The 19,063-nt window shown below is 45.9% G+C and overlaps 1 protein-coding gene across 8 annotated transcripts in view; it reads right to left on the reverse strand.

The window, feature by feature from the left end:
- The window catches only part of LOC144768502 (copine-1-like), an 854,409-nt gene that overhangs the window by 758,554 nt on the left and 76,792 nt on the right, over positions 1–19,063 (reverse strand). The window lies entirely within an intron of this gene.

Below are 19,063 nucleotides of genomic sequence, written 5' to 3' on the forward strand. Positions count from 1 at the left end.
TATGATATGCTGAATAAAAGCTTTACAAATAAAAAAAAATTTAAATTATTCATTGAAGCGCCCCGTTATTTTATATGTAGCTACCTGACGGTGCAAGACTTAAAAAAACGTACGTATGTTTTAGTTATGATTAATGATGTTCAGCTACCCCCTGTTACATGCAGGTGTAAATGCCGAGCGGTCAGCATCCCATGAAATATACTACGATTTTCCTCTAATGCCGTGCAATAAAGTTGCAACCCATGCATTACAGCTAATATACCAAGAGTCAATGGAAGTTTGCGATTGTGCCGCAGCAGTGATTTTAGCATAGTTAAAGATTTGCTGCATTTGCCACATAATCCATCATCTGTATTGAGCACTTACAATTTCTAGGATAATTTCTAGGATGGGATGTTTAAAAGAAAAACATACATGGGCAAAATATAAATCTGCCATATCAAACTGACTTTGAAGATCGCTAAAGAGATTTACACCATGCAGGTCACCAAATAGGACAAACCCAACAAAGAGGATCAATTGGCAGTTGTCGGCCTGACAGATACTGCTGTGCAAGTTCAAACTTCAACAGTGAACACCATCTGGCTGACTGACATCCATAATACTTACCACAGCCTATGAGGATTTCTTTTGTGCGATAAGGAACAGAACATACTCCCAAATGCTATAGACATTAGTTAGTGTAAAGCTGTTCCCTTGTTTGTGTACATAAAGGAGTAATATACCAGTATATTTAAGAAACTCATTTAAAAAAGCAACTGCATTCCGCTTCAGCACAAAGTACTTTAAAAAGCTTTTAAAAAAAATAATAAAAAGACCCACATCTCCACTGCCAGTTTAGCAGAACTGGAGGGGATTGAATGGCTGACTTGAGATTCTTTTTTTATGGCGCAGGTTTTCATGCACTGAAGGATTCAGAATCTTTGGTAAACCAGCAGCAAGGGGAAGGTATAGGCCAGGGTCTCAAAGATGGGAACATGTCTGAATAGATTCTTCAGACATAAAATTAGTTTACACACGTGCTGTCAGAGGTGTGTATTTTTTTCCATTTCAGGCTAGTCTTGCACAGCTTGGTCGATTGATGGGGACTTCAGTCATTCTTGTCTCCTTGATGAAGAATTCAGATGACACAAACATCCCGGGCAGTCATATGAAGACAAGGTCAAACATTAAGTTATGTAGTGTACAATACATTCCCCTCAGTCCAAGGGCGAAAGTCCATAAATATGACATCTTAAAACAAAAAAGCAAGCAATAACAAAAATGTTAAGTGGTGTACGTGCAAGCAACTGAATTTAGGCACACTTGGAGAAGTCTTCATAGTGGCAACACCGTGTCCTGCTTCTGCATTCTGCGTAAGACCAAGCATCCTTTTTCTGGAGAGTACCTGATTTTTGCATTTTTTAAAGCGAAACACCACAAGCACACTGGCAAACATTTAGTTAGCATGGAAGATCGGTGCTCCATATGAAACCTCTAGACATTTTCTAAAGGCTGTGAATCGGCTTGACTTAACCAAAAGGCAGTGGGGCCACTGGCATGTAAACACATGAAGGAGCCTCATTTTCTTATCTACGGTGTATCTACAGCATGGGGTTAAACTGACTGAACACACAGTGTCAGAGCTAAAGAGGGAGGATTTAGTAGGCACTCCCCTAACTACTGATGCTGTGTTTCTCCCCCTCCAGCTAAAAGCAAAAATACACACTCCTTACCATCTGAACAAATTACCTACCTTCGGTAACTCCTTTGGTAGAAACTATATCTAGCTGCAGATTCCTTACCTTTGAATTTAAGACATCAAGACTAGACCCAGAAGAATGTTCGTGAGTAGTACTACTCACCGGTAGGTGGCGTCGATCAGCTCCGCTTCCGGCAGCTACACTGGAACTGATGTTGCGATACCTATAAAGGTGCCATCTGGGTATGCGGACGTCTTTCTTTTCACAACTGTATGCCAGAAGCACAGAGTCATGAAGAACACAGACAACTGGTGTGTCAAAACTAGGGCTCTGAAAGGGGTCATCCGTATTCCTAGAAATCAGATTGCAGAGCAGGGAGGATGGGTGAGGCTGTAAAGAATCTGCGACTAGATACCAGCTGAGGCGTTACCCAAGTGAAGTAACTTGTTCATTTGACAGACTTCAAGCAGCAGAATCTTTAACTTAGTATAGATGTCCAAGAAATACCTTCCCTGGAAGAGGGTCTTCAAACTAATTTCAAACGAGAAAGTCCCGCAGAACCGAAAGGGCACAGTGCCCATCCCAGCGGACTTGACTGCTCAAACAATGTTTAGTAAAAGTGTGCAGTGAAGTCCACATTGCTGGCCAGCAGATATCCAGGACTGACACTCCTATGCTAACGCAGTGGTCACAGCTTTAGCTATGGTGGAATGAGCTCGCAAACCTTCAGAAGGTTGCTTCTTGGCCCGTGCGTAGAAGATTTTGAAGCACAGTACGACCCATTGAGAGATGGTTCGCTTTTGCACCTCAAGACCTTTCCTCGCATCTACATACCCCACGGAGATTTGGTCCTCCACCCAGATCTCAGGTCGTGTCAAAGTAGAAGAACAACGCTCTTTTTGGGTCCAGTCGGTGGAGTCACTCTTCTTTAATGGGATGTGAGGATGCATAAAAAGTAGCCAGTGTGATTGACTGGCCTAAATGACACTGTATGACCACTTTTGGTGTAAAAGAGGCACATGAACAAAGCACCAGTTTGTAAGGTTATATTGAGAGATAAGGCTGCTTAGATAAGGCCTGCAGCTCGCTCACTCGACAAACAGAAGCTACAATTGTAGAGCTGCTCGAAAGGAGTACACATTAAAAAAGACATAATGAATGGTGGAGGAAAGATATGAGTAAGACCTTTAACAAGCCTATGTAAAATAGGGGAACTTGAACAAAGAATGTTGGTCAGGCAACCTCACAAGTGCCCAAAGCAGAGCCCTGCAGGGTAAAAAAGAACGAAGAGTAAGACTTCAGAAAGGGGAGCCAAAAGGGGCTCCCGTTTTTCTTCACATGATGGCTTCAAATATTTTACAACAGCAGGCATATACCTTCCTCATGAAGAGGGGGGAGGGGGTATAGGTGTCAGGTGATCAGAGGCTTAATGGCCATGCTCAGTAGCTCAGAATACCATACTCTGTGTCCAGTCCAAAGCAGCGAAGATGAATTGGATCCGGCCGTTTTTGATATTCTTGAAAACTCTAGGCAGGAGTGGCATCAGCGTGAAGGCATGCAGGAGGCCTGAACTCCATTCGAGACAAGGAGTCTCTCTGAACAAGAGTGGACTTGGTAACTCCAGGGAGCAGAACTGCTGACATTGTATGTTCTCAGCGGAGGTGAACAGATCTTCCCAAGGGGTCTCCGTATGGCTGAAAGACTTTGAGCTAAGTCTAGGAGGAGACATCATTCAGGATCTGCTATGCATCTTTGGCCGAGTTTGTCTGCTTTGGCATCCAGAGAGCCCACCAGGCGTTGAACCATCAGGGGTAAGCTCTGCTCTTCGAGCCATGTCCAGAGGCACAGGGCCACTTGACAAAGGGTCTATGACCCCACACCACACTGTTGCAGTTTATACATGACGGCAGTGCTGTCCGTTAACACCTACAATAGCCTTCAGTTGCTGGGAGGGTGAAAAGGTGTTAAATGTCAGTTGGATCCCACGGAGCTCCAGTGATCAGAAAATGCTTGTGGTTTACGGTAAAACGCAAATTACGCCAGTAGGCAGGATGGGAATATGAAAATAGGCGTCCTGTAAGTCAAACACTACCATCCAGTCGCCTGGGGGTCTAGAGCAAACAAGACCTGAGCCAATGTGAGCATTCCAGAAAGTAGCGGGAATAGCAATCACAGCAGACATCTGGCACTGGAACTCTCTCTATGGCTTCATTGGCAAACAGCTGTGACATCCTTGCAGAGAAAAGACAGATGATCCTCCGTCGGAAGATGGTGGCATGTGGGAGGAGATAGTCTTGAACGGGAGGGAGTAGCGCCTTAGTACGATCTGCAAACCTCACTCGTCCGATCTTATGGACTGCCAGTGGGTCCGGTCATGACGAATCCAGTTGCCAACTGAGTGGCCATGATGGTAAACGGGCAGACTGGAAGGGTTTGGTGGTTGTTGCAGTCAGAGGTGGTGGCAGACTGACCAGACAACGGGCCATATGACCAATGAGGTTGGTGGGTACTGCGCCATCGTCCATGCAAGGGATGGGCAGCATTGAATGGCACAGTTGCTGGGCGAGATTTGGCGCGGCCACAGGCTCCTTCAGTAGCCACGAAAGGACTGAAAGGCAGATTGGTGGGCACCTGGCTGTGGAACGAGTACTTGAAGAGCTTGTGTCTCGTACTGCCATTGTCTCCAATGAGAGGGGATCCATCGAATGGCATGTTTTTAAGGGAAGTTTGGACATGTCCTGAAAAGGCAGTCACCAGCATGGCATGGCTGCTAAGGGCAACTGTTTGGAGCCATGGTCATTTGAGGCTTGGATCACCAAGCTCTCGGGGTAGGAAATTTGGGTCCCTAGGTGCGGGGCGATTGTGGCAGGCAATCCTTTTCACAGGCGCCCCCATTCTGAGTTTGGGCCAGGTACCCAAAATGGCCTTAGTGAGGGCATCAATGAACATGAGTAGCAGTTCAGACCTTGAGACTCCCGGTTGCAGAACCGGTCAAGATGTTAGTCTTGGCTGCCACTGAGGGAAGCTGAAAGTCAAGGACCTCAGCCGCTCTCTGCACCACCATTGCACAGGAAGCTCCCTTCTCGATAGCCAAATTAGAGGGGGGGAAGCAGACCAGCATTTGGAAACTTATCCAGGCCACTGGCTTCACGCAGTTCCTTAATTTTTTTGCTCTTCCTCATAGGGCTGGTATTCTAAAGAGTCCAGTGACCCCACTTTCAGTCTTACCCAAGGCCTAGCCTGAAAGAATAGAGCTCAGGCTCCGATGTAGGAGGCAAGACTCCTGTCGGAGCCTGCGTCAGGTGACTCATCTGGCTTCGTGTCGGAGTCGGGGGATAACAATGGTTATGCCGTAGCCAGTGGGTTCTGTGAGCATCAGGACCAGTGCCAGGGAAGGTCAGGGTGGTACAATGGTGCTGGTCTAGGTATGGATCCTTGAGGCAAACTAGAGCCAGAGCCGCCAGAGCAAAATAAGAAAGGGGTCTTTCTGACCCCATGGGGTCCAAAGGCATGTCAGAGGAGTCTCTTCTCTCAGATCTGCACGGAGTGGCACAGAAAAGACACTGACTTCAGTGCACCTGGGTGGTGCCTATATAGATAGCGTAACATTACTTCCGGCTTGGACAATGCACACAGAGCAGATCAATGTCACCTACCAGCACGAAGGTGTACCGCTCACAAATAATCTTCCGGCTCCAGTCCGAAGCCTGAGGAAATTCAACAGTAAGAAATCAGGAATATGCGGCTAGAAGTCTATCAGATTACACCCATTGTCTTCATTACCTATACCCGTTACAAACCTGAAACAATCACTTCTTTGTAAGATAGTGACACCATAAGAGTGCCTGAAACTGACATGGTGACATTTTAATACTCTGGAACTCGTGTCATGAGCCTCAAATAACTTTCGAATAAGCTTTCTCCCATCCTTTTGAATGACTGAAATATTTGCCTATCCCACGTTAGTCAACGTTGCTTTCTAGGGGAAAGGGGGAAGAGGGAGGGGGTTGTTGTGAGTTTAATGGGCATGCACAATTTTTAATTCCGCCTTTGCTTTTCTGATCTTTCACTGCAATATAAAATATGGGCTGTGGTCAAAGACTTTTCTGCACTGTACACTTTTCATGATGGTTCCTCCTCAATTGACCTTCGAAGCAAGGTAAAATAGCATTGTAGTTCTTGCCTAGTAGTAGAAGCTCTACGGCTAGATTCTAATCTTTTTAGAGGGAAGAACAAGTTACTTACCTTTGGTAACAATATATCTATAAGAGACAGATTAGTTCTAGATTCTTCCCATAGGATTTACTCCCAGGCATCAGACTGGATCCGGAGAATTTTTCGTCAGCAGTACCCCATGTGCATCGAAAGGTTGTGTCGGTCAGCTCTGCATTTGCCATTGGCGTCGCGGTCGCCAGGATGACATCGTGATACCTACTTTAGACACCGCCCTCACGCGCCGACATCCGTTCTTTTATATGACATTCCACGCCAGAAGCGCAGAGCCATGCAAGACACTAACCACTGGTGCACAAAGCTAGGGCCCTGAAAAGGATTCCCTAACGCTAGAAGTCAGTTCGCAGAATGGGGAGGATGGGTGGGTCAGTAAGGAATCTATAACTAATTTATGTCTTACAGATATATCGTTACCGAAGGCAAGTAACTTGTTCATCTGAAAGAAACAATTAGTTATAGATTCCTTACCTTAGAATAGATACCCCAGCGATACCAACCTCTTAGGTGGGTCTGCGAACCAAGTTCACACCATAAAGTCTTGGAGAACAGAACGGCCAAAGAAGCAGTTTCTCCGTACTTGGCTGTCCAGTCAGTAGTGGTTTGTTAACGTGTGCAGAGATGCCCACATACCTGCCTGATCGACGTCAGTGAGGGGGGACACCCTCATCCCAAGCAATGGTCGCTGCCGTCGCCCTGGTGGAATGGGCGCGCAGTCCCACTGGAGGCTCCTTCTTTGCCAAAGAGTAGCAAGCTTTAATGCACAAAACAACCCACCTAGAGATGGTCAGTTTGTGCACGGCCTGACTTATTTTGGCACCCTCGTAGCAAACACCCAGTATTGCTTGGTGTGATCCAAATAAAATGAAAGGGCACATTTTGGACCCAGACATTGGAGCCTCTATTCCTCCTTAGAAGGATGTGGAGAGAAGGTGGGCAAAGTGATGGTTTGACCAATGTGGAAAGTAGTAAACACCTTGGGAAGAAAGGAAGGTCTAGTTCTGAGGACGACCTTGTCCGGATGAACAGCCAGAAAAGGAGATTTTGAAGAAAGAGCTTTTTGAAGGCAACCCGAAGAGCAGTCTTTAGAGTAAGAAGTCAGAGGACAGTTATGAAGCGGCTCAAAGGGAGCGCACATAAGTTAAGAACGAAGTTCGAGTCCCACTGAGGAAATACCGAGGGAATAGGAGGAAAAAGATGAGTTATACCCTTAAGGAAGAGATTTAAAAAAGGGTACTTGAAAAGGGAAGGTTGATCAGGAAGTCTAAAGAAAAGCTGAAATGGCTGAGAGGTAGCCCTTCAGAGTGCCCAGAGCACAGCCCTGCTGGGCCCAAGACAGGAGGAACAAGAGAACCTCCAAAAGAGGGGCAGAAAGTGGATCCACAGCCTTTGCTGTGCACCATGCCGCAAACTTGTTCCATCTACAGGTGTATACAGTCTTAGTGGAGCAACGCCTGGCTACCAAGGTAACATCACAGACTTCGGCAGGAAGGTCGAAGGCGGTCAACTGACGCAGCTCAATCTGCGCGCAAGGAGATGGAGGCTGGACAGGTTCGGGTGGAGGACTGTCCCCCTACTGCTGCAACAGAAGATCCTCCCAAAGAGGCAGTCGGATCGGAGGATTGATGGCCATGTGTAACAGCTCGGGATACCAGACTCTTTGTGCCCAATCCAGAGCCACAAGGATGACTTGGGCCCGGTCGCGCTGCATCTTCTTCAGAACTCTGGGCAAAAGTGGTATAGGCGGAAAGAGGTATAAAAGACCGCAACTTCACTTGCGACAAAGTGTCGCCTAGATCGTGCCGCCTTGGAAATTCCAACTCGCAAAATTGCGGACATTGCACATTCCCTTCAGTGGCGAACATATCCAACCAAGGCTATCCCCACTGCTGAAAGAGACCTTGTGCCACCTCCAAGTGAAAACGCCATTCGTGATCCATCATGCACCTGTGGCTGAGTTCAGCTGCCCTGGTGTTCAGTGAACCTGCCAGGTGTTGAACCACCAGTGACATGCCCTGATGTTCCAGCCATGTCGAAAGATGGAGAGCCTCTTGACATTGGGTCCACAACCCTGCCCTGTTTGTTGCAGTACCACATGGTGGTGATGTCCGTGAACACCTGAACTACCCTTCGACGGAGAGAGGGAAGGAATGCTTTTATCTCAAAACGGATCGCCCAGAGCTCCAGAAGGTTGATGCGGAGCTCGGACTCCGCAGGAGACCAGAGGCCTCGGATCTCCGCAATTGACGTGCTGTGCCCTCCGAGATCTGGACACAATCTGACAGATTCCCCATATGCTGCGCCCACTGGAACTTCAGGTCCCACTGTAGAGCCCGCTTATGCCACCTGGCATGATAGACCAGCAGGATGCAGGAGGTCATGAGGCCTACCAGCCTCAGGGTCATTCTGACCAAAACCCGGGATAGAGGCTGAAAGATCGGAAACGTAGCCCAAATATCCTGGACTCGCTGCTCGGGGGGATAATCCCGAAAATGCATCGTGTCCAGAACCGCTCCAATGAAAAGGAGCTTCTGAGAGGGAATCAGGTGCGACTTCGGCATGTGGATGGTGAACCCCAGCGAATGCAGGAGGTAAGCCATAGTCTGGAGGTGGGAGACTACAGCCTGGGGCGAACCCGCCTTTAACAGCTAGTCGTCGAGATAGGAGAAGAACGGAACCCCTAATCTGCGTAGATGAGCTGCAACCACCGCCATCACATTTGTGAACACCCTAGGGCACTGGTAAGGTCAAAGGAGAGCACAGTAAAACTTAACATGCTCCTGGCACACCGAGAACCACAGGTAACGCTGGCAGAACAGGGATGTGAAAATAAGAGTCCTGCAAATCCAACGCTACCATCCAATCTCCAGGGTCGAGGGCAGACAGGATCTGAGCCAGAGTCAACATTTTGAACTTGAGGTGCCTGAGAAGCAAGATAAGACACGGGCCTTTGTCCTTCTTGGGCACCAGAAAGTAGTCGGAATAGCAACCACGACCTACTTCTGGGGCAGGAACACACTCAATGGCTCTCTTGGCCAAGAGAGACGAAACTTCCTGTTGGAGGAGGACCAGATGATCCTCCGGTGGCATGGATGGAGGGGTAGTCTCTGAGGGGAGGGAGTAGCCCCTTCGGACTATCTGTAAAACCCACCTGTCGGACGTGATGGTGCACCAGTGGGGAAGATGGCGAATCCTGCCGCCCATGGTGATTATTGGTCCTGAAAGATCAGACTAGGAGGGTTTGGAGGCTGCTGCAGAGGGGTCGTAGTGGACTGGCCCCCTCACCCACGGCAGTGGGTCCCACGTCCCCAGCCGCGCAGGGGCTGAACAGCTTACGCCGGCCTGAGGCTCTGGGCAGGACGTGGTGGGGCACCCCTTCCGTAGCCACAAAAGGGTTGATAGCAGACTCTGCAGGGCGGGTGGTGGAGAGGCCCAAGGACTTGGCTGTAGCACAATAGTCCTTGAAGCACTCTAGCTCGTTTGGTTTGTCGCAGAACATGCAATGGACATTAAAGGGCAGGTCCATTAGAGTAGCCTGAACATCCCATGAAAAACCAGTCGACCTCAGCCAGGCGTAGCGTCTAAGGTCTACCAACGTTAAACTCATCCAGCCCAGCGAGCCGGGCAGTGTCCAGCCCACAGCGAATGGTAAACTTGGCTGGGTCTCTCCCCTCAGCAACTGTACAGGAGAGTATGGCCCGGGTACTAGGGCAGCACGTGCGCCACCGTATCCCACACAGAGTGGGTGTAACAGCCCAACAGCCATGCAGTGTTTACGGACCGCAGTTCCAAGCGGAAGGAAAAAAATATCCTTCCAAGATGGCCCAGCTTTTTGGATTCCTATCAGGTGGAGCGGTAGAGAATGCACCTTTGGATGTCGAGGCTTGAACAGCCAAAGCTCTCAGAGGAGGGGTTTTGGGAAAGGAAAGAGGGGTCGCCAGTAACTGGGCGGTGGCGTCTGGCATCATCTTATCCACAGGTGCCCCTGTGTTGAGCCTGGACCAGGTGCCCAAAAGGATGTTGTGAGGGCTTCATTAAACTGCAGCAGGTGCTCCGTAGAGCTCTCTGCTGGTTGAAGCACCTATATCAGGTGGTTAGTCCCTACTGCCACCGTGGGTAGCTCGAGGTTGTGAGCCTCAGCAGCCCTACGCAACACCACTGTATACGAAGCTCCCTCCTCCATAGCCACGGTAGGGGGAGACAACATGCCATGGTCTGGAGCAGTGTACAAACCACTGGCATCCCCAAACTCCTGTCGCCAGTCTGGATCATAATTAGGGCTCCCGGTTTTCCGTTTTTACGGATTTTTACATATAAATACAGACGGAAAAGTATTTTTCCTTAGTCTGTATTTATATGTAGAAACGGCTAAATACGAGTAAATTTCGCCGCGCTGCTGTGCTTCAGAGTTGGCGTGCTACGCTCCTGTTGAAGATGCTTGAAACACACTGCCCCCCTCCAGTGGCAAAAAGATAGTCTGCATAATCAGCCTTCCCATGCTGAGCTATCTGAAGTTGTACCTATACAACAACCTTGGAGGAGCGCCCAAGCAGCACCTGCAGCGAATGTTTGGCTTAGGCATCATGTTGCATGGCAACAGCTCCCCTGTAAACAGCAGGCAATGTAGGGTCGTCAGACACAGCAAACATCTTGAATCGGCCTTCTTCAATGCTGTTAATACAATTCATGACGTCTGCAGCTCCCACAATGTGTAATCTGAAAGGCTACCCCGAGGCACTATTCAACTGCGTGCGACAAATGTCACCTAATTGACTGCTGATCAGGTCAGGCTTCAGGTCCTATTCCCCTCACCCTCCCCCCACTGCACCCCCACCCCGCTGTTGTGTGTCAGCCCGCGCCGAGACAGCCTCCCGGGTTGGCGACTGTTTTATTGCAGCCGCACTTCACAGATGATTGGCGTTTACACTGCAGGTTAAGTTCTGGGGTTGTACAGTGGGAGGTGTGCCCATGTATTGTGGAGTGGGCGGCATGTACTGGGACGAACAAGGAGGTTGTAAGGATCTTTGCCGGTCAGGTCACTAGGAGAGAAAGTCAAGTAATGAACTTCATGTCTGCTGTTACTCTTGGGACCCAAGGCAGTCCGGCATTTGTCACGAAGTACAGCATCAGCAAGATGCTATCTATGTAGCAAGACGAAAGGCTAATAAACAAGCATTAGAAATGCAATCGGGCTTGGATTTATTTGAGTTTGAGCTAATGGCATTGTAAATGCCAATGTATTGTTGCTATGTGTTAAGGAGTGTGTTCATGTGGTGTGTACTGCCAGTGATCTCCTTGTGAGTGTGAGAATATTGCACCGTTACTGCCTGTGATGTCCTTCTTGTGAGTGTGAGAATATTGCACCGTTACTGCCTGTGATGTCCTTCTTGTGAGTGGGAGAAGATTGCACCTCAGCTGCCTGTGGTCTCCTTGTGAGTGTATGCGCCGTCATCGCTAGCCTGTAGATATGCGCCGCCCTCCCTACTCTGCCCTCCCTACTCTGCCCTCCCTACTCTGCCCTCCCTACTCTGCCCTCCCTACTCTGCCCTCCCTACTCTGCCCTCCCTACTCTGCCCTCCCTACTCTGCCCTCCCTACTCTGCCCTCCCTACTCTGCCCTCCCTACTCTGCCCTCCCTACTCTGCCCTCCCTACTCTGCCATCTGCCCTCCCTACTGTGTGTGTGTGAAAAACGTACGTAAAAATCAACTCAAGGTGATGGCAAATAAAACACGCCGCAATCTACATAGCTGTTTTTGTTTATTGCGAAAATCTGTTAAACTCTACCATATTGTTTTATTTTAAAAGACACGCGGATTGGCGAGGCAAGGGTGCTTGTATGAGAGGTATCTTTAAAAAAAATCAACTGTGACTGCCCTTGAAGCTACAGAAAAATTCTTTCCATTATCTCCGCCGTGAACGCGGCACTCTGACAGCTCCTAATTAAAATGAATGGACTGCCGTGCGCGAAAGGTAAATGTTAAACGCGCGCATAATACATGCAATGCAATGGTGAACGCGCTCGCACCATCTGGATTGCATTACACGGGCACTCTGACAGCTCCTAATTAAGATTAATCACTCTGCTGTGCTCGTTCGCGCACAGAATATGCCATACAACTGCAATAAATGACGGACGAAAAGTAAATATACCCTATCACGTCAAGGCTACTAAATAGACAGCACAGCGAAGACGAATCACTAGGCAGATGCCATAAAAAACGCAGACGCGCACTAAAGAATGTGCCAGCCAGACCCCTTTCAGAATTCTTTTTTTTTCTAAATACATAAGAGCTCGGAAGCTCCGCCCCCCACTTCGTGGTGGCGTAGGCCCGAGCCCTAAAAAAGGCCATTCACCTAGCCGCATCCTTTTGTAGGCACCCGCATGCTGCATTACACAGATGGCTAGTTTAAAAAAAGAAAATTGAAGTAAAAAGTTGTTTTTGAGATGCACCAGCAGTAATTTTACTGCCTCATCCTCGACAAAGAAAATAAATGCATTTTTTTAAAAAAAGACCACGAATGGGGGCGGGGGGGACGGGGGCAGGCAGCAACAGGGAGCTAATGGGAAGGGATAACCATATGGGTGAGAGCAGGCGCGGAACACCCTTAGGGCACAAATGTCTTCAGGCCCCTCCATCCATCCCCCGTTGTGTGTCTGTCCGAGTTGAGAAAGCTTCTCGGGCATACACACAGACAGGTCTTGAGCTTATCGCAGCTGCACCTGAGTGAATGGTCTTTAAAACACCATTCAATTGTTAACGAGGTTTTGTTGTTTCGTCACCCCCACTTAGCGCCCCTGCATCTCCACTCTGCCTATTGCCCCACCCCCCTCCCCGAAATTTGACTATAGTTGCGCCTCTGGATCAGATTTAGGTTGATGTTTCAGCAGGGCTGGCTGTTCCTTTCATCCTTCTAGGGAGGATTTAACTCCGCACCATGGTTGAGTTGCATTAGTAAGTGTGCCTGCTTGATTTTGCTCATAACAAAGCCACTCAGTCATAAAAATGTCTCATAATTTCACTGAAATTATGAAAAGGTCACACATGTCAATCTGAAACCTTGCAGCTATGAATAAGTTCACTCCGCTTCCAGTAAAAACAATTGGGCTGACTTAAAGCCACGTTAGAGCTAATGTTTAGCATGGGGCTCACTCTGTCACAACCAGGATTTGTGTCCTACAGCCTCCTTCCTGGGTTGGGGGAGCGTGCATTATGTAGTTTATTTCACTTGGGCCCGGGTTCTTGCGCTGGCAAAAGAAGATATAAATCATTATTGGTGGCCGAGTCAGCTGTGCCTTATCCGCGCTCGTTGCTGCTCAATTGGTAATATGATAATTGCCATCTCCTGCTGACAGTGCTTGTACTACAATGGTAAAGTTTTTAGATGAATGTATTTTGTTGACCAATAACAACCAGGCGCATGCATTGTCAATTTAAATAAATGTGGATAAATACTAGCTGTAGCATCATCTTTTGCTCGTCGCAAAAATAAATGTGGATAAATACGGATAAAATAGACAAAAAATAAAAATGGATAAATAGACGGAAATAGCAACAAAAAAAAATACCAAAAAACCGGGAGCCCTAATCATAATCCAACTGGTCAGTTAAAGGGTCTCCAGACCGCTTCCAGTCCTCCTCACCATCCTCTGGTTGCCAATCCTGTCTAAAAGTAACAGGGTGGAACAGGGGCACAAATGTAAAAATCAGTGCCGGATCCGGCTCAATGTCCACTTTGTGTTGGAGGCTGGGGTAGACACCAGCTGGGGACACAAACTGTATCGGGGGACCCTGCGGTGCCGAAGCCACCAGCGTCGAAGGCCCAGAGCCCCCAAGCGGAGTTGGGCTGCCTAAAGATGACATGCAGCGCTTCTCAAAAGCTTTGATGCTCAGCAGGGGTCGCTCCGGGTCCCGGAAAGGAGGGTGTGGACTTGGAGCAGACCTTAGGGCTCCGCATGCAGGGTGGTGGCGGTCCCTCGACCTAATGCGAGACCGAGACCTCGAACGGTGCAGAGCTGACTGCCAGGCCTCGGGAATCTTTCAGGACCGCTCCCGCAAACACTTCGGATTCACGGTCCGGCAGTCGGAATAAGACTTGGTCTCATGAACTGCAAGCCTTGAAACTGGGCGTCCCTGACGTGCACCAAGAGTCGAAGACTCAAAACGGAGTCGACAAAAGTGGGCAAAAAGTCAGTTAAAAATCTGGAGGAACCACTCTCTCCAGATCTGCGCTGGCTGGTGCAGAAAAAGAAAGAACTGACGTCAGCGTGCGAGGGTGGCGTCTAAGTAGCTACAGCGTCGTCATCCCAGCGACCACAAGGCAAACGACTAAGAGCCAACCGACGCCACCTTTCGACTTGCAGGGGTACTGCTGACAAAAAATTCTCTGGATTCAGTCTGACGCCTGGGGGTAAATCTAAGGTAAGGCATGTATAACTAGTTGTCTTTCAGATCTGCCAGTCGCAAACGGCCAAGAATGTTTTCCCTGACAGTGAAATGTCATGGCCTCGGGCGGCAATGCTCAACTGTGATCCCTAAGGACTGCAAGGCTATGACAATCCACAATAACTCTTCTTGCTCCCCAGGACTCTAGACTGAACCAGTGCCACTTCACTGGAATGGACTAGATGGCCCTTCAATGGTCAACTCCAGTGTGAAAGACAAATGGCCTATGGCGAAGCTGGTGCACGCACAAAATGACAAGCAGAAATGCTAGTGTATCAGTAACAGATCTGCCTCTCAGAACAAATTATATCTTTTGAGACGTGGGGTGGTGTACTCTTATCTTTGAGAAGGGAGAACACAAAGTACAGCAAGGACAGGCATATCTGGCTCTTTTGATTAGCACAATTAAACAAAGGGAACACGTGCAACACAGACCGGGTCCCTGTGCTTCTTTTAATACATTTTTTATAGCAATACCTGCTCTATGATAGAATTACCGAACAAAGCCAATAAGCACTTGAGAATTCAGAGCTTCTGATGCAGTTCGGTCAGAAGCATTACTTCTGTTACGGAGTAAGGGTTATGACGGACGTCATGTGCTCCTTTATTGTAGATTTATTTTTAATACATGAAAGCCCATTTCCGGTTCTTTCCTCTTAAGTCTTAGCATAAGTTTAAAAACAAACAAGTTGGGCTGAAGAGAACGCTGCTGTAAAAAGTCATGAGGAACCAGGGGGCGGTTGGGCAGTTCTATCCAAGTCTTATTCTTGTCCATAGCTCTGAAACACCAAAGGCTGTTGTGAATTAACTAACCAGGATAAAAGCAAGTTAAAACACGCACTGGCAAAGCCATTGTCTGGTCCAGACAAGCTGGCGCGAATTTTTTTTTTTCACTGCAAGCCTACCACAAAGAAAAGAAACATGCTGCTACCTACACAGGATGACCTTATGCTTTCCAAAAAATCATAGCATATAATTTTACTATCGAGTGCTTCATAGACATTTTAGCAACCATCTCATTTAAATGTACATCAAAGGAAAATATTTTTATTGGTGAAACTAAGGTACCATTGGCTTTGAATTACAGAAACGTAAAGTCATGCTTTAAAAACATGTGTCACTAAAAAACAAAAATATATATATCTTTTTCAAATTCGCAAACTAAAGACTTTGGGGCAGATTCTCAGAATCTGCCTGTTTGTGAACGGGAAAAGGCCTTTTGGGATGTATCATCCCAAAAAAGCATCGCAAATTAGAGAATAGCAAAATTTGCAATTCTCTATTGTGCGATTGCATTTAAGGAATCGCAAATTGCGATTCCTTAAATGCGATGTAGAAAGCAGCTAAGTTGTGCGAATTTGGCATAAGAAATCGCAAAATACCACCAACTTACAGGTGGTGGCACTTTACAAATTCTTTGAAAAAAGCAAAAAAGTGCTTTTTTCGAAATGCCATGTGGCACACATGCTCTTCGGTATGTATGTGCCCCACATGTGCACACATGCATATTTCAGGGGTGCAACAGGGTGTCCTTTAGGAACCCTTGCACCCTTGATATGAGGTACTTTCAATTTGCGCACACACTTTCCATTCATTCCTATAGGCGTCTTGGCCCATAGGAATGAGTGGGAAGGGATTCCTTCGTTGCGACTCGCAATTCGCGACTCGCAATTAAGGAATATGAGTGAATCGCAAAATATTTGCTAATTTTTTTATTAAATCTCGTTTTGCGATTCTGAAATAGCAATGCTCTAAAAATCGCTATTTGGAAATCGCAAAACCTTTCATTGATACATATGCCCGTTTGCCCATTAGCACTAGCAATAAACTGCACTTTTTGTAGGTAGATGTGCACATTATCAGGCAAAATGATGGTACTTGGCAGTGCGAGAGTGGCATTAGCTGATGTGGGCAGACCTGTTGCACCCTTGCTGGTGGAAGAAAAATATCAAAGAACGGACAAGAGGGATGACCTAGAGTCACTCAGCGTGTGTGTGTGTGTGTGTGTGTGTGTGTGTGTGCGCGCACACACACACAGACATATGTACATACACACATATACACGGGTTTTAACTTCGAAGTATTATTTTACTCTGGGAGCAGCTCACTGCAGCAAGATTTATTGAACTACCAGCACCAGCAGGCCCCGGGGGCGCCAACGCCCACTGGAGCAGGTGCAAATCATTGAAAAACTCTAAAAACTCCACACAGAGTTTGCTGAAGCCTCTGAAGAAATGCTCTGGGGAGCATGAAACGCGTCAGGCTTGTAAATAGCATGGACTCTGTTCTCATCTTTCTACGCTGTTTTCCTGAAAATAAAAACGAAATTCCATAACCTACCTGAATGCTGGCTTTATAAAGTGGGAAAATCTTTGTGTTGTGTGTATATATATATATATATATATATATATATATATATATATATATATATATATATATATATATATATATATATATATATATATATATATATATATATATATATATATATATATATATACACACACACACACACATATATATACATATATATATACACATATATACATACACATACACTACACATACATATATACACATTTTTATTTATGAATCTGATTACATGAGATTAATCTACCTAAAGCTGTTTAGGTCCGACAGAAAAAAAAGGTCTGGAAAGGGCATAGGTCATAGGGAAATTAGGGGTCAGCCTCATGCTTTTCATGTTGTCCACTAACTAGTGAACGTAGATTTTATTTTCAGTTTAAGCACTGTGTAAATTGAAAAAGTTCACTTGTGCAGGGAGGAGGACAAAGCCACATTGGAAGGATCATATTTGTTTCTTGAAGCGATAGACAATGCTTCCAACAAGTTGGAGAAGGGTAGTTAAGTGTTGGTAAGAGTAAACTGTACCAACGTCCCAACGAAAAGAAAGAATATTCTTTATGAAATCGAGCAGTGCATGACTGACCAGTTGTAAACACAATTAAAAACTGAAATTGATAAAACTGCCTTTTCAAACTAAGCATCTATTTCAAGTGAAACTCCCCAACATATTAAGTAAAGTCCAACACACTACAAATAATTGAATGCAAGAGGCACTTAAACTGTGCTAATAATTTCATTAAATTGTCTTGGATAATAGGTACAGTTAATGATAGATACTGACCTATTCTCTAAGTTTGCCTACTGTAGGTCTCACACACTGAAACATACCAGCACACAAACCAACAGACCTCCACATACTCATTTGCTTGGAGTCGAACCAACTTATAAGTAGCCAATAGACACAAGCAAGACTGTGCAGCAGGAGGCACATGATGTTGTGCCTAAGAAAAGCAAAGGGTGACGTGTACCAAGTTTGCAGTTGGGACAGTGCGGGGTGCACCCAATGACACCTCTTCGTGTGATGGTTAGGTGGTGATAAAATGTAAGAAACTCGATAAGCCATGGTTAAGCAATGCCTCCCTGACTTGAATGATTTAGTAGAGGACTTCAGTGCTTTCCAATGCTGCACCAAAGAAATGATCAGACGCCGTTTAACTCGTGCACAAGTTAATCCCCAATCTTAATGCAAGACGGTGGCAGTTACAAAGCCAGCAGCTATTCTACTTCCCTCATATTGGGCCACTGCATGTACATTAGGCTTAGACATATGCATACCGTGCAGCACCCATAGAACCAACTTTAAAAACAAAAAAAACCGTTATAACGTGTCACTGAATAATTCAAATAATCAGCCAATTATAGTTGCTTTATGTGACAGGTTTATTTAACAAATGTTTATCAAACTGAGTAGTATAAAGAATGTATATACATAACACAAAGGTAAAACAATCCAATATATATTTCACTCTAGATTCAAACCTATAAGTACCACCTACACAATTCTCCTCTTATACAATAGCATATTGGTAAAGGAATATGGCTGCAAATCAATTTTGCTGAGACTGCATTGATAAAGCATAATACTGGATGAGTAATGAAGGGAGTAAAAAAAAAAGCATAAGTTGCTCTTGAACATCCAAAAGTCTGCTTTAGATTTCACAGCATTGTTTCTAGCATTTTTAATAATGCTCGTATTAGACTCACTTATCTTGGTAAAAAAAAAAATATATATTTTAGTTTCCCTTCTCACATCATGTACCATTTTCACAAAATCTAGACTAATAAAGCACAGCTTCATCATGATACGTCTAAAATTAAACATGCTCTTTTAACAATGAACACGTAAGTGAAATTAAGTTTCCACAGCTGCACAACTAAAGCTAAAATAAATTGGTCAACACATTTAAATAAGGTACTGCAATGTTTGTTAAAATGTTTAATAGACGGCCCAAGTTTCATGAACCAGCTTTAAATCGCACATTAATGATAATTTAATGCGTTCAGAATTATTTATTATCCAAAAAAGTGTGTGGTTGTAAACAAACGATATTCAGTAGGTGGAATGTTGCAACAGCAGGTTGCTGTAGACAAATCACCACAACGTTTAACTGGACAGGGGGAATAGCATCGTATTACTTGCAAGATATAAAGCAATGAACTAGGTTACAGTAAACCCAAGTATATTGCTAGGCCTGCCATTCAAACAGGTCAAGGAAAGTGTTAATGCGTTAAAACCAAATAATCGAAATTATTCAAATGCTTACTAGTGCTGATATTTCAATAACTAGCATAGAACACTCTTGTATACCTACAATTAAAACAAACCACTTGACTAATCA

The sequence above is a fragment of the Lissotriton helveticus genome, chromosome 7, assembly GCF_964261635.1.
Source record: "Lissotriton helveticus chromosome 7, aLisHel1.1, whole genome shotgun sequence".
NCBI lineage: Eukaryota > Metazoa > Chordata > Amphibia > Caudata > Salamandridae > Lissotriton > Lissotriton helveticus.